Genomic DNA, 12,082 nt, shown 5'->3' with positions numbered 1-12,082 from the left:
CTTTAAAGAGATTAAAAAATATCATGATGACGTTTCTAGAACAGGGCCAAATAGCTTCAAGCTTTATAACAGTTCTGGTGATCTATTGCTTTAGCTTTTTATGAAGATTAATGTTATAGCTCTAACGAAATTGTGCTGACTGTAATAAAGTTAAAATTGTTACTTTGAAAGCTATTTTTTTAGTTTTTGTCATGCTGTTACACACTGCTCGGGCTTTCATAGAAAATAATAAGCTATAATAATAATAATAAGGCCAGAACAAGCCCCCCCCTTCCAAATTTCCAAAAAAACAGAACGGGGACATAAATAAAGTTTGATTTTTTTATGAAAATTTCTAAGAAATTATCAAACATCCAAAAGATAACAAAAGCAAAAAACAAATTGGGAAGACGGGTGTGTTTTCATTACCTTTTGTATTACTGATTTTCTTGAATCTCTTGATAAACAAAATAAAATTAGTTTATTTAAAGGTTTTGAACAATGACATAGTGTGCAATTTAGTTGCCTACAAGTTTTTGTGCAATTTATTCCAATTTCTATTTTTTTGCATTATTTTTATTATCTACCCCCTCGCGATGTTCTAACTCCAGGTGACAAAAGAAGGATTTGAAATTTGATCGTGCCTAATAATAATTATAATCCCAAATTATTGGTAAATAGTAGAGGAAAAACTTCGCGCGTAAGGTAAAATTGTTACTGCCAAATGACTATAAAATGCATAAAACATCAAAATTGTATGTTTAAAAACTTTTTTTGGTCAAAAATCTCTTTAAAATTTTAAAAATTACCAAAGGGGGAACCAAAGTGTTGCTGCACAATTTGTGTGATCATTGACGTATTTTCTCCCTTCATCTCAGTCCCCCGGAATAACTGATCCCACTTCTCATTTCGCGTTGCACTCTCTTTTTGATGTCAACTGTTTTTCAGAAATGTCTGGAAAAGTCTGGATGACGACCTTTTTTTTTTGGTCTCCAGGTTTAGCGAATAATACTCATTTTACTTGATAATAATCATCCATTCTATACGCTACACAGTATTAAATAATCTTGTGCTTTTACATGTTTTAACCTGCAAATAATTGGAACAAGTTATTTCTATTAAATTTACATGACTTATGAAGTAATGTAAATTCCCGAAAAGAGAAAAATGGCATTGTGAATTTACATGATTATAACAATAAAACCGTTCCGACACATTATTCTTTTTTAGTTTTTGAATTCATAATTCTTGTAGCCATCAGCCTTACAACAAAGCATGACAATGATTAAAAAGTTGTTCAAAATGTTTGTGTTTACTCGAAATTCACGAGCTCCACACTTGAAACAGATTCTTTTCGGCGCATCAAACCGAACTGGCTGCTTACCGGTCGGCCGTTAGGTGTTTGTTTGTGATACGATTCTGCTACAGGGTGTATCTGAATTTTCTTTTATGTTTTGTTCATAGTTTTTTGATGGATGGTTTTTTTTTAAATCATTTTCTTTTTCAAAATAGGTAGCATTATGTTCACCTAGAATGTTTTTTTTTTGAATGATATTACTTGATATTAATTTGTTGTACATTGAGATGTATTTGCAAAATGATGGGATTTGAGGAAGGGGTAATGAAGGGAGTCAATTGTTTGTATGAATATTTAACAACTCAAAACAATTCACTTATATAATAGTCCATGTGCTTATTTTTTTAATTAACACCTTTATACTTAAATCCAAGAACAAAGAGAAAAATAGCTTTAGTTTGCTGAAATTTTTGTAACAACAAATTAAGAGTATTGTTGACCTTTTTCTGCAATTTTTTTTTATTCTTACCAAAAGTTTAACTACTTTTTGTGCCATTCATTTTTAAATGTTAGATTTCAAATCAACTTTTTCGGTTAGAGTTATTCTTATGTTTAAAATATGTTTAGAAATGAACAAGAGGGGAACTGTTTAGCTTAGAACAATATATCACTTCTATCCAATAGTGTCTATGAATTTCTCTAGTTTTTTAATTAAAGCAATAAAACATTATTTGTTTCTTGGTGAAATTTTTTAAAAAGATTTTTTTTTCACTTTTCAATTATAAAAATGGGAAAACAATAAGACACACCCTGTGCGCGACTGCAATGTTTTTGATTTCAAACATCGTTTCATGCAAAAGTCATGTAAAATTACAACAAATTGACCCGAATGAGGAAACGCATGGTTTTTTTCAGGGCTGCGTTATAGTATACTATACATCTGACCGAATTTTACATGAAATCAAATTTTACATGAAATGTAAAGCTCAGTATTTTTTTCTGTGTATCAATGCCTGAGACCATGCATTGTGGTGGTGTCGGTAGCTTAACTTCCTATTTTACAACCATCTTCGTGGCATTCCTCACTCTTCAATTACTAATTCGAATCATCTCCAGCCATTTTTCTATAAAAAATCAAAGTTCGCTGTTTTGTCAAAAATAACTTGTCAAAACTCAAAAGTCTGAAAATGTCTGGAAGAATTGACAAAAGTCTGGAAGTCTGAAAACCTAAGAAATGTCTGGCAAAAGTCTATATAGTCTGGAAGATCCAGACAAAATCTGGAAGGTTGACATCACTGAACTCTACACATTCCCTTTCTCTCGTTACCCGAAGCTCACGCATGTTGCCGACTGCCGGGTATTTCTGTATGCTCGGTTTCTATTTACAGTGTTGCCAATCTTTCAATTGTACACTTAAGTTTATTCTATTAACGCTAACCTTATTTCCTACACAAAGGAATTCCGGACAATCGAAATTTTAATGTTGATGCTAAATGACTTAAAAATGTATAAAATTTCGGGATCTGGTGTTATTTCGGCTGATTTTCCGAAAAATGCCAGAAAGACGATTTTTGGCTAAAAATTTGTTTTGATACAATACTAGATCTCGACGTTTTATGCATTCTCGGTTTCAAAAATTCGATCATCATTTTGCCCATACATCCATTGCCATCCTAATATACAGTCTCTACTCACTCTATGTTGTTTGGTAGAACCATAGCTATATTAAGTAAAACTTTACTTTTTTAGTTTTTACCCGTCTCCGAAAGGGATGTTTTCCGAACAGCTTCTGCTCTCCAGGACATACATATCTTTTCAGTCTGTCTATCTAACAATATGGGGATAATTCGCCAACTGGAAGGACACTATGTTTTGGATGAAAAACGTCAAAAAAAATTGTTTTTAGTGGTTTTAATTTTTTGAAAAAAAAAAACCATTAGTAAAATTTTGTATTTCTCCTCAAATTTTTTCCAATATACTACTTTTTTTTACAAATTTTAAACTTTAAGTTTTTATATTTGAAAAAATATGTCTCCTATCTACTTGTTTCAAGCTCTTCACAGAGACCAACTGACTGGCCAAAAAGTTGTTGCTTGTAAGCTGCTGTAAAGTTAAAGTTTGAACATCAACGTCATTTTGGCGAAGTGAATTTCAGAGAATATATAGTAGAGAGTTGTTCCGCCAGCATTGTAGCAAGCACACACATAGCTTTCTCCAACCGACAACACAAAACGGAATGAAGCAGCGGATATTCCGGACGCTGAGTTTTAATTTTGTAAATTTTAATTACATTCATTTATGACATGATACGATTTGAAACTTGTGCTGCGTTTCTCGACGATCTAATGGAAACTGCTTTCGAGTGAATGGATGGAAATTTTTGTTATGAAGTGAAACTCAAAGGTTTTTAAAATATCAGATTGAAATTTCTTTCTTAGTATGATTCGAATTTTTTTTAATTTCAAAATTAAAATAATGATCCAAATCGATGCGTCTACTTCAAAATTCAGACGGTAAATGTTTCTTTGCTAAAGTATTTTAATTTTTTGCGAAAAGTAGAGAAGTGGAAATGTCCTTCCAAGCAATAAAAATGATAAAGTGACTCGGGACGCATCCAGAAGTGTGAAATATGCAAACAAATTTTATCGCTCTCAAATGACTGCAAAATGGGAACCGAGAGACGGATTCTAAATGCAGTGGCTTCCGAGACAACTTCCGGTTCCGAATGATGCAGTGCCTGGCCCCGGAACGAAACCGAGAGCTTCGGGCTTGGATCACAGGGCATCCGTCTTTGGGGAAATTCGTGCTAAACAAAATGGAAGTATGGAGCTGAAAAGGCATCATTAGGAAGTGTCCCCCCGAGAGAATTTTGCGGTGGCGAAATAAATTGGCTGGTTTCTATAACTCCTGCCTGCCATCATCTCGCAGTCCTGACTCCAATCGCATCTCTCAGCTAGCTAGAAGATTAGTTCCTTTTGGTTAGCTCGAACAGCCTGATGAGGAAGCAATAGAAAAGAAGGGGTTAACACCGAGAGGCGACGCAACAACCGACAATATGCTATGGCGAGGCAAAAGAACTAAACCGGGGTAATTTAAATAATTATCTCCGGGAAAACTAATTTCAACAGCGTAATTCCGCAAACAGATTGCTGTCCGCAGGTTTGCCGTTTGTAACCTCCGAAGAACCACGCTCGGTGAACTTTCGTGCCCAGAATCCGACCGGGATGGATGTGAATTTCAATGATGCCTCGTTTAATTAAATTTGAAGAAAAAACTGCATCTTCGTAACAACCGTGTTTTAATGATTAAAAATCTTAAGTTTTGAAACTTTTAGATCGGTCATTTCACAACTTTTGACTTATTTGTGATGATTGACTGCCTGGATGTCTTGTCGTGATTTAACGAATCTTATTAATTTCGATTCAGAGATTAACTCAGACACATCTGTCACTCAAAAGAATACATCAATGACTGACTTTGTTTTGCCTTGTGTTGCCAAGATAACAAACGTTCCATAGAAATATATTTTATTCTATTTATCTTCCATGTTGTCGAATAAAACTATTATTTCATTTTATTTTTTATCAAATTTGATTTACTTTTTGCATATCCTTCATCTCATCCCTACATTCCTTCTCAACTCTTTTCTTAATACAATCTTTTACTTTATGCATATTCTTTATCCAATCCGAAAATATTCTTCATAAAAGCCTTCCCAATCTGTTTTTTCCTGACGCTCTATTTTTGTTTACCAGATCCGGAACAATCCGAAATATTTTTTGCAACAGCTTTCCCAAACTTTGCTTTTCTTGTCACTCTGTCTTTGTTTACGAGAGCCGGAATAATTCGATAATATTCTTAGAAACAGTCTTCCCAACCGAAAGGTCGAATAAAAACAAAAAATCAGCAATTGTAGCCTTAAAAATCCGCGTATCCTAAGCCAATTCCGTTCTTTTCCATCTGAGGGCCAAATCAAAATAAAAAAATCAGCTTCAGCAGCCTCAAAAAGCTGCGCTTCCTAAGCCAACTCCACCTTTTTTCCCCGGAAGGCCAAATAAAAAAAACAATCAGCAGAAGCTGCCTGAAATTCTGCGCTTCCAAATCCATTGCGTCTTTTTTCACCGATAAGCCAAACCAGAACAAACAATCAGCCACAACAGTCCTAAAAATCTGCGCTTCTAAAGCCATTTCCTCTTTATCCACCGGAAGGCAAAATCATAATAAACAATCAGCAGCAGCAGTCTTAAAAATCTGCACTTCCTAAGCCAATTCCGTTTTTTCCCACCGGAAAGCCAAACCAAAACAAACAAACAGCAGCAGCAGCCTTAAAAATGTGCGCTTTCAAAGCCATTCCGTCTTTTTCCACAGGAAGGCCAAATCAACACACACATTCAGCAGCAGCCTTAAAAATCGGCACTTCCTAAGCCAATTCCGTCTATTTTCCACCGGAAGGCCAAATCCAAGCAAACTGCGCTTCCTAAGTCAATTCCGTCTGTTTCCACCGGAAGGCCAAATCCTAACAGACAATCAGCAATAGCAACCTTAAAAATCTGCGCTTTCTAAGCCAATTCCGTCTGTTTCAACCGGAAGGGCAAATCAAAACAAACAATCAGCAGCAGACTTTAAAATCTGCGCTTCCTAATCCAATTCCGTCTTTTTCCAGGGGCCGAATTAGAAACAATTTTGTTCAGTAGAAGCTTTTAAAATCTGTGCTCCCTGTGCCAATCCGTCTTTCTACCGGAGGCCGAATTAAAAAACATTTTTTCGTAGCAGCAGCCTTAAATACCTGCGCTCTCTGTTGCAAATTCGACTTTCTACCGGAGGCTGAAACCTAAACAAATTTTTCGTAGCAGTAGCCATGACAATCTGCGCTTTCTGTCCTTATTATACCAACCAAGCCATTGGCGTGATTTTACGATTCTTTTGAATCTCAATTCAGAAATTCGCTTAGACACGTCTTTCAATCACAAGAATAGATCTATGACTGACTTTGTTTTGTTTGTTTTGCCTTATGTTGCCAACATAACAAACGTTATCATAGAAATTCATTTTATTCTATCTATTTTCAGTGTTGCCGAATAAAACTATTATTTTAATTTATTTTTTATTAAATTTTATTTTTTTCTGCACATTCTCCATCTCCATCTTATCTTTAGGAGAGAATGAGGATACTTGATCCCTGGGGATACTTGATTACTTAGCTATATCTCCAAACTGGAATGTCGTACAAAGATCAAATGTTCTAGAAAAATGTACCAAATGGAACAAAACAGCAATGGTTGAAGCTCAAAAATTTTTAACAAAATAGGTTTTTGGGTTATTGAACTTTGTTTGAAAAATTTCACAAAATGTGACTTGAAGATCTTTTTTCATCATTTTAAAATGTTCCTAACATGGAAATATTATATAAAATATTTATTCCTATACATCAATCTTTCGAGTGTAATATGAACTTCAAAATGCAATATTTTCAAAGCGATTGAAAACCCCAAACTTTTTTCAGAAAAAGTTTTCTAAAATGTTGATTTTGGGTACAATTGATCCCTAATATATGGGTACAAATGATCCCGGTATATTCTTCTTCTCTATGGATCGTGGTCATTGCTAATTACGAGATTACTAATATTTATCCAATAGCTAATATTCATCCATCAATTATCTGAAGAAAAGGGCTAAAATAATTGATATTCTCTTGTTTATAAAAAATTGCGCCCGTAAGTATGCAATGTCATAAGGGTTGAGAATCAGTTATAGATTTTTTTTGTCTTACAATTATAGATTGTGAAATGAGAACAAACATGACCAAAATAGTCAATTAACATTCTATCTTGGGGTTTTGTTTTATTTTTTCCATGGATTAGGGCTTCCTGAATAAAGGATCAAGTCTCCCCTAACTTCAAAAATATCGCAATTTTTTTACTCCCACGAAAATGCTTCTAGTTCATCTACGGGTTCGAGTATCGTTCTAATTTTAAGAGCATACAAACTTGAAGTTACACGTTGTCAGAAAATGTAAAAGAGTGCGAGTTGCTAAATTTTTCCAAAAAGATATGGAGAAAATAAGAAAAGGGGATCAAGTATCCCCACTCTCCCCTACATGTCTGACAGTCTGACTGTCTAACTCCCTGAATGTCTGATTGTCTGTCTGACAGATTGGTTAATTTTCAGATTTTCTGACTCTCAAACTGACTTACTGTCTGACTGGCTGATTGTTTGACTGTCTGATTGTCTTACAGACTGACAACCAGACTTTTTTATTGTCTGACAGTCTGAATGTCTATCAATTTGACTGTCAAACTGTCTGACATGTTGATTGTCTGACTGTATGATTGTATGACTGACTATCTGACAGTCTGTCTGTCTGACTGTTTGAATGTCTGATTGTCAGACTGTCTTACTGCCGGATTATCTGATTGTGTGACTGTCTGAATTTAAAACTGTTTTTCTAACCGACTGCCTGACTTTTTGACTGGTTTGAGGAATTAAATACCTAACTTTCTGACTGCCTTACTGTTTCATTGTCTGCCTGTCTGATGGTCCGACTGTTTGACTGACTGACTGATTGTCTGACTGCTTCCCGGATCCAAAAATCGAACCAAAATCAGTTGGATTTCGGTCCGTTCAACCCGTGAATCGGTTTGAAATCTGACGAGAAATCCAACCGAATTCGGACGGATTCAGTGCTCTGGTGACACAAGTTTCCCGACGACGCGACGCGTTGCCAAAAACAAACTGTCAAAAGAATTGGTCCGGATTTCCAGACCGAATTCTGTCCGGATTTACAGACCAAATTCGATCAGATCCAAGAGGTTTGTTTTCTAAATCCAAATTTAATATTACTGCCATATTGTAAATTTATAAACTATTTGAATTTTCCAAATAGTTCAAGTTATTAGTAAAAAATGCATTTTATTTAACATCTAAACATTTATAAACACATAAAATATCACAAAAACAAAACATTCTTCGGCAGGCTAACTCCCTCGCGTTACCTCGGAAAATCTGGATTGGTTTACCGATGTTCTGCTGGCCATGCGAAGTGTCCCCGCTGGGGATGATTGCCTGGAAATGTTTTTTTGTTCATATTTGGCCGGCCTTCGACCAGACCGAACTGAGCGCCATTGGAAAATTTTAAAACAACAGAAATTAAAGCTCGAGTTATTCATATCATAGATTACAAAACCGAATACGAATGATTAAAATGAATTTCTTGAATTATAAACTATTGATTCTAGATAATAAACATCATAGATTTTGTTTCTAGACGAAAATATTTGCACATAAAGTTCAAGTGTCTCAAAAAAATGCTGATGGCGTTCAGTTCGGTCTGGTCGAATCCCGACCATTTATGCTTTGAACAAATTATTGAAAAAAAACTTACCTGAGAAAGTTTTTGTAAGAAATTTGATTCGCTTTACGTCGAGAATGGTACCAGTAAAAAAAAAATTATGACATATAAAAAAACATGATTGCTATGATTGAAATCGCGGTGACGTTTCGAAACTAAACGACGCGTCGCGTCAATTCGGCCATGAAAAACTGACCGAATTCAAACCAAATCTGGACCGATTTGAACTGTCAGGACTTGTATTCGACGCTGCTTTTAGCAGCAGGAAAATGGTCCGGAAAATCGGACGTTTTTTAACTGACAAGCTTTCTTATGACAGTAATCGGTCAGATACGCTCCGATCCGGGTTGGTTGTCTCACTGTATGACAATCTGACTGTCAAACATTCTGGAAGTCTGATATTTTGACAGGTTTGCTGTTTTTCTGTCTGATTGTCAGAATGTATGACTGCATGGATGTCTGACATTGTGATTGTCCGTCCGAAATTCTAAATGTCTGACTGTCTTTACGTCTGAATGGCAGACTGTCTGAATGTCTTACTGTCTGACAATCCAACTTTATAACTGTCTGACACGATGTTTGACAATCTGACTGCCTGACGGTCTTACTAAAAATCGGATTGTCTGACTGGCCGATTGTCTGACAGTCTGCTTGTCTGAAAGTTCAGCTGTCGGACTGTCTGACTTTTTGACTGTCTGACTTTTTGGTTTTCCGACTTTCTGACTGTTTTAAAATATGAAAGCGTGATTGGCTGACAGTCTGACTGTCTGAATGGTCTAAATGCTTACATGCTTAAACGTCTAATTGTTTGATTGTCTTACTGTCTGGTTCTTTGACTATCTGATTCTCTGTTTGACTGTCTGTATGATTTTCTGTCTTACTTCCTGACTAAATTTTGATTAAGTAAATATTTGACTGTCTGCTTATCTAAATATCTGACTGTCTCAATATCTGATTGTGTGACATTCTGACTGTTTGACAGTCTGCCTGTCTGATTGTCTGAATGTAGAACTCTCTGACTTTGTATCAGTCTGACTGTAAGATAGTCTGACTTATGACTGTTGCCTATCTGACTGCCTGACTGACTCACTTACAAAATCCTCTCAAGCGCAGTACTGATAATGAAAAAGCCGCTATAAATATTACCTATCATAAAAATCGCAAACACAACATCCTCGCCACCTTTGCGCATTTCCGCTTGAAGGGTGTTAAAATTCACGCTTGAAATTTCACTGCAGACACCCGGATATTTCGAAGTTACTACTTCGCCGGAAAAATTCACACCGACCATCTACAGACAGCAGCCGAATCGACCACTTACGGTCAGCACGCTTGACAGTTTTTGCCCAACCCATATAGAGTAAGTCGTCCTGATGTTGGACCAAGAACAGCCGGATGTCAGCCGCAATTGAAAATTCATTTCCCGTGAAATTGTAGAGCAGCACTTACTACGCGGGAAATGCGAAACACAAGGTTTTAATAGAATCCATTTTGAATGCACCGACAAACGTGGAGTAAGATTGCACTTCAATGTTGGACTTCTGACGAGTTTAGGTTTAACGATTTTAGGTTAAACCTCAACTTACACGTAACGATGCCACATTTTGATCTGTATCATCAGTGTGTCTCTTTCTGTTACACTCGGACTCTTATGGGTGAGAATAAGACACACTTATGATACAGATTTTTTTGTGGCATCGCTGCACACGTTCAGTCGGGATCTTGTGACCGAACTAAAATGATTTTTATTTGAAACAAACCATGAAAAATGATTTTTTTTTGAAACAAAATAAAACGAAACCCATTATTTTCAAATTCTCAAACATGTTCTTCGAAGCATAGATAAACATCCCGTACAGTTGGTTGGATATTATTTTCGCAATCTACAGGGTGACAAAAAAGTCCGGTCACACAGGAAAATCTCAATATTTCAAGGAATATGAAGAAAATCTGAATGTGGCTTTCATAGATTTATTCAGTAACTCATGAAGATACTTCAAGGACGATATCTCGGAATTACACTTCCTTTCTCTGATCGAACCAGCTTCAGACCCCTCGGAAGGTCGTCGCAAGCTGCGCGCACGTGCTCCATCGGCATCTCGTTTCAGATTTTCGTTATAGCTCGCCTGAATTACACTAAATTTGTTATTTTATAGTCGTTCAGCTTCGACATTATGTATCCCCACACGAAATAATTCAATGGATTCAGATCCGAAGATGACGGAGGCCATTCATTCTTCGAAATGAAATCGGTCAAGTTTTCCTCACACCACGCCTGAATAACCTTTTCGGTGTGGGATGGGATGCCATCTTGCTGGAAGCAGTAGTAATCGTCTACAAACAATAGTTCAGCTTGAGGCAGAACATTTTTCTTCAAAACCGTGTCCAGGTAGTACGCTGCGTTGATTTTGACCCCTTTATTGATAAAAATAAGAGGCAGTTTACCTCTCTTGCAAATCGCTCCCCAAACCATCATTGACGTTTTATTTTAGAACCGGGAAACGTTCAGCTTGTCCGCAGGAGCTTGCTGGAGGCTCACACTCCAAATTCGATCATTTTGATGATTGACTGTTTGCTCCAAAACGAACAGCTTCTCGTCCGAAAAAATAATCTCGTCATCTGCGCGCCAACCGAGCAACTCCCGCGACCTTTGGTACCTCTTGTCCTTCGTAGCTTTGGTAACCCCATGAACCACTTGTATTTGTACGGTGTAAGTTTTAAATCCTTGCGCAGAAGTAGGTGGATTGATTCTCGGTTCATTTTAATGTTCCTGGCCAGCTTCCGTGCAGATTGGGCGGGATTCCGTCGAATCCGGTCTCGTATAATCTTTTCAGCCTTGGAGTTCTCACAGACTTTGGTCGTCCAGATCGTGCCTTGTCCTCGGTGCCTCTGGTCTCCAGGTACCGATTAATGATCCGGTACACGAATTTCCGGTTGATTCCTAGCGGTTTTAGGTGTTTGAATATGTGTCCGGGTTGGTACCCTTTCACATATTCAGCGATAACAGCTGTTCTTAACTCTGTCATTGCTCACAACTCAATGTAAACAAACTGCACAGAAACGAAACTCTGCCATTTTTAGCAGCAAAGTTAGCCCTTTCATTTGACGTATAGATGGCACCAGAGAGATGCAACGTGTAGGCTACAGGCGACCCCAAAAAAGTGTGACCGGACTTTTTTGTCACCCTGTAGATATTTCAACACAAACTTCTCCAAGCTTCCGGGTTGTGGTTTTACGGCATTTTTTCACCCACAAAACCAGGCCATCAATCACCGTCCGGCCGCTTTAATTATGAATGATGTGTTTTTAGTTTCCGTTCAAAACCAAACGTTGTTGTTTTCTGCCATTGATTGCATTGTTTCGAAAAAGAGAAAATTCAGTTTCAATCAATGCGGTATTCAGGTTCAGGTTTTATTTTCTTTCCCTCGTTGTTGTCGAGCCCGATTAAATCAATAAAT

At 36.8% G+C, this 12,082-nt stretch overlaps 1 protein-coding gene across 1 annotated transcript in view; it reads right to left on the bottom strand.

The window, feature by feature from the left end:
* The window catches only part of LOC129744271 (matrix metalloproteinase-2), a 658,664-nt gene that overhangs the window by 17,957 nt on the left and 628,625 nt on the right, over nucleotides 1-12,082 (bottom strand). The window lies entirely within an intron of this gene.

This window comes from Uranotaenia lowii, chromosome 2 (genome assembly GCF_029784155.1).
Source record: "Uranotaenia lowii strain MFRU-FL chromosome 2, ASM2978415v1, whole genome shotgun sequence".
Taxonomy (NCBI): domain Eukaryota; kingdom Metazoa; phylum Arthropoda; class Insecta; order Diptera; family Culicidae; genus Uranotaenia; species Uranotaenia lowii.
This window is presented reverse-complemented; position numbering and strand designations above follow the sequence as displayed.